Genomic DNA, 4988 nt, shown 5'->3' with positions numbered 1-4988 from the left:
TCATGAAATGAATTGGATTCACTACTGAATGCCCGTGTGGTTTACTTGGGATTAGAGTTCAGGCAGTAAGAAGTCATGGAGTAAAATAGGCCTATGTTGTGTCATTGTCTAGGTAACCATAAGCAGGTCATGAGAATTTCTCAAGGAAGTTCCTGACTGTACCGAAAACACAATCCTACATTTATTCTGAGCTTCCCTGTATAGACAGACAATTTGAGAAGGCTTGATCAGTACTTGTTATAGCTGGTGGGAAACTTCCAGTTCTTTTAAATGAAATTTGAATTAAGGTTGGAGCTAGAACTCAAGAGGGGGAAAGGCACCCATGTTCCTCGAGCAAGTATAAGAATTTGATTCCCTTTTTACTGCTCCAAGGTTCAAAGGGAACAATCTACATGACACTCAAGCACTGAACTAATTTTTGGTCCATATATTGATTGTAGAGTTAACTCAGGATGGCTTAGCTTGACTGGAACATTCCGACTTCAGACTTTGACTCAGGTCACCCTCATACAGTTGCAACCACAATGGCTGCGTCCAGATGAGCATGGATGGTTGGTTCCCCAGGGACAACTAGTGGTGGCTCACCTGGGGGATGCTTGGTAGGTTACCCCGGGTGGGGTTGGGGAGGCTGGGGCAGTACTGGGATAGCCCCAGGGGATTTACCTGGGGTCCTGGGGGCCTCCCAAGGCTTCAGCAGCAGTTATCCTGTCACTCAGAGCCTGGCTGGCAACCAGAGTGTTGCTCTAGCCAGCCAGGCTCTGGTTCTGAGTGGCGCACACTGCCCTCACATGTGCCAGGTTTTTATTTTTACATGTTTTTTTTTTTTTTTTTTGACCCCTGGATATCTGCATCCCACATAGCCGCACTGGTCTGGACTCAGCCAATGGGACTGGACTAGTCCATGCACTAGGGTGGATTTTTGGTAGGTCATTACATACATCTGAAAGTTGCGTTTTAGAATTCACACTATGACTTCTGTAATGGGATGCTCTCTTTCTCGCTCTCTCACTTGCATAGCTTGCAGTTGTTATCTGTGGCAGTGAAATAAGAGCAATACTTTCTGCAAATAGCATCCCAGTAAAGTGAGTTGTTATTTATGCAGATAGTTCTCCAGTTGAACACAAACAGCATTTGGCAGCAAGAACTTTTAATGAGAATGAAATAAAGGAAAGTATATTGCCAACTGCAAAGTGAGTCACAGCACTACCAAACACCTTCTCATACCCTCCATTTCTTTCCTGGCCATAAAATCTACAAATGTCATTTTAAGAATAAATGACGGGACCAAGTGATATCACAGCACAAGGTGCCAGTGTCAGCTTCTAGTTAATTGGCAGTGGAGAAGGATTTCTTGTTCGTCACCTCAATTTAAATGCTGTGGAAATGAAACACTAACAGAGCGGAAAAAGATGGGGTGAAAATACTGGGTTAGTGCAAGTGGTTTCTAATGGTGAAGAAGGAATGAGATAGACAACAAAGCTAGGTCCACATGGATTTGTGGGACAGCACTGAAGAACTAGCAACCGAGGCTTTGTTAGCCTGCATCCTTACTGCAGAGTAGGCAAGTTAAAAGTCCAGGTTGAAACTAAACAAAATCTTGGCTGAAAACTAGACTTTCAACTATATCTGCTGGTGGGGTTTAACCCACTAAAATAGTTTTTTTTTTTCTAGATGGAATGAATGAAGAGGGTAGAGGCAAGCTGAGGATCAAACTAACTCTGCAATGTATGCCCTTGCAGGTATAATTGCGGTAAGAGTTAAATTCTAGATCCCCGGAGGTTAAGTATTTTGTTATTGATTACAACCTGACAAGGAAGCCTATTCGCCATTCCTTTGTCTTCTAAAATTAGGTCCCTCCCCTAGCTAGTCCTGATATAGCACTCAAAGGACCTTAAATATAAGTCTTCATTGCTGATTAAACTAAAAAGGTCCTGACAGTATGCACCACTAGGGATTTTACTTATCACTTACTTAGGGCTTCTCAAGGGCAACTGGTGCCTCCCAAGTCGGGGGGGCACCAAATCACCGATGTGGAGGGTCCCCCCCCAGTGGCTGATCACCGAGCCAGCAGTGAAACTGGAAGTGCACTTCTAGTTTCGCAGCTGGCACTTCCAGGGGGTGCACGGCCGATCTCAGGGGGTGCACGTGCACCCATGTGCACCCTCTACACACTGTACTGAATTTCATGCAAATCCGCACAACTTCAACATGTGCTATTGAAGAAGCACCACTTTAGAACATGCTTAGGTTGGTGAGTAAGGCATTTTCATGGGAGCTATGGGCTCAAATCCATGCAAGTCAATACTCTTAACTGCTGAGTTATGGGGGACATAATACCAGCATCAAAATTACGTGATACAATCCCTAGGGCTAGGTACAAACATTCAAAAAGCCCAAGGCTGAATCAATCTAAGTTAATGTGGTTTTCTTTAAGTGGTATAGTTTAGTTTAGTAGTGAACAGAAACACATTTGTCCTTTGGTGAGGGAGGCAAATCTTAGACTGGCTTCCACCATTTTTACAGCAGTCTATGTGTGCTGAACTTGTTCTGTTACAGCTATAGACTGGTTTGTGATCACTTATACAGGTACTAGTGTAATGTCTGTACCTGGCTTAAGTCTCCTTTATGACACTAAAGGTTGGATACTGGACTTCAAAGAGGCTAAACTTAAGCATGTGCTTACATGTTTCAGGATTGTGGCCTTAAATAGGAATTAACCAAATGTTCTATCGCATCGCTTCTTTTGTCCGTACCTGAGTAGAGTGACCGTTCCTTGGGGTTTTTTCTTCTTGCTGGCCCACTGCCATACTTGCAGTCTTTCACCTTATGCCTGTGTGACAGTCGACCATGAATTTAGATCATCTGTCATGAACAGATTCTCACCACCGTTCGCAGCTAAAATAACAGGAAAAAAAAGACAGTTCACAAAATGTATAAGGAAAAGTGTCAGGTAAGATTCAGGGATCTCAGAACAGACAGAGCCTTTGTTTCACAGGCAGAATGACTACTTGGCTCAATGCCCACAGTGAAGTGAATGGCAGAGTGGCTTCATTATGCTCTAATATTGCTACAAGTCAGTACCTCTGGGAATGAAATTATAGAGATGGGTAAGTTCTCCCTTTCTATTATTTTTTAATCACTAGAAGTTGCCATTGTTTGACGGTTCAGCAACTTCTTTTAATCATTATCACTATGCAAAAGCCTTGTCCTGAAATTCCAAATTACACTCCCCCAGAGAAATAAGTTCACTAAGGGTAGACTCCCAACTTAGTTAACTCCTAACTTAGATTAGGTTTGAGGGTCCTGCTATCATTTCTAGAATATTAGTTCCCATCCTCAGATAAAACTTTGCTGAGGTTTAAGCTTAGAACCATGTTGTGCAGGAGTTACAACTGTCCATATTTTAACATTTGGTAAATCTTTGACGTTGGGGTTTGGGACATTCCAGATCGACACTGATTACATGTTCGTACAAGCTTTGTACACTTACCAAACTCTTAATAGTCTTAATCCAATTTTGTGCAGAGAGTTGTTCCACCAAAGTGACTCTTTTTCACAGGTACTAGCATTGGATAATCTCAGTAAAGTAGGTCAAGAGCTACTTAGGAATGGAGGGCCAATTTTTTTAGGTAGTGTAAATTGTTGTTCTTCCATGGCAGTCAAGTGATGATTGGTTTGGAAGATGGTATGAAGAAAGTAGTGTGATCAAATGAAGCCTTGGCCTGAATTATTCTTTCCAATTCAGAAGTGGAATTAGATTAACCATGCATATACAATATATATTCCATTACGTTTCTGGAACATTTAAGTAGATACAATTTATCTGGCTTTACTTGGTTTGGAGTGTCATTTCACCTGAGTACTAAGAATCAACCCAAAGGCTGTACTCTACGTGCAACTCAGATACACCCTAATTTGAGGGCTTAACTGGACAGAAGCATTTCCTAGGACATGGGTAGCCAACCTGTAGCTTGTATGCCACAAGTGGCACAGACAGCCTTTGTGTGTGGTACGTGGCAGGTCAGGGAGGGGACAGGCAGCACAGCAGCAGATAGGGAAGGAAGCAGAAAGCAGAGCAGAAAATCAAGAAGGAAGCCTAGGGCAAAGAGCAGAAAGCAGAATGGCAGACCAGGCAGTGGAAGGGGATCTGAGGGGCACTTGAGCAGGATGCAGGGCTAATTTGTGGCACACCTGCCAAAAAAGGTTGGCACCTGCTGGCCTAGGCTTTGTTCTTGGGTGAATTGATCCAATTTAGCAGGAACATAGATGCATGTTTCTGAAAGCTGCTTGTATAACAGACTGAGGTTGCGGACAGTTATAACTGTTTTCAAAGGGAAGGAGGTGTTGCCACTGAACAGCATCGCATAAAGCATAATTGTCAGCGTGAATGAAACAGGTGTCAGCAACCCACCAAGCCCAGGAAGGCTCCCTTGACCAATACATATAAGAACATAGCTTGAGAAACATCAGGTCAATGTCCCTAGGAGAAGTTCACAATAATGGAGGCGGCCTTACTAAGAGATCAAAACAGGGGAAGAGCAACTAGGAAACATATGCTCTACTCCTGAGGACAGTGATGTGAGGCTGTGACCTTGGGTACATCGTTTCAGCACTCTGTCCCTCAAGTTCCACTTCTGTGAGATGGAGATGCTAATGCTTGCTCAAGCATTTTAAGATTTTCACAGTTTAAATATTCTTTAGAACAGGGACTCAGACTTCCAGGTTGCTGTTCAAGCCATGACATTTTGGAAACAAGCCTGCTCTCTCTCTGACAAGTACTGTATACAAAGTGTGATAGCTTCATAAGGAGATGCTTTTCCAGCCCTCCTCTTGAAACTGGTCCACTGGGAAGTCAAGAGATGGAGTTATATGGGGTCAAAAGAAAGCAAGCTTGAGGGGGTGCGGTTTGGTGACAAGGAGTCTGCATCTGCATCAAAAGGGCCTTTGGGTTCCAATCTGGGACCTTGCTTCCAACAGAGCAGGGCTTG

The sequence above is a fragment of the Alligator mississippiensis genome, chromosome 1 (assembly GCF_030867095.1).
Source record: "Alligator mississippiensis isolate rAllMis1 chromosome 1, rAllMis1, whole genome shotgun sequence".
NCBI classification, from domain to species: Eukaryota; Metazoa; Chordata; order Crocodylia; family Alligatoridae; genus Alligator; species Alligator mississippiensis.
This window is presented reverse-complemented; position numbering follows the sequence as displayed.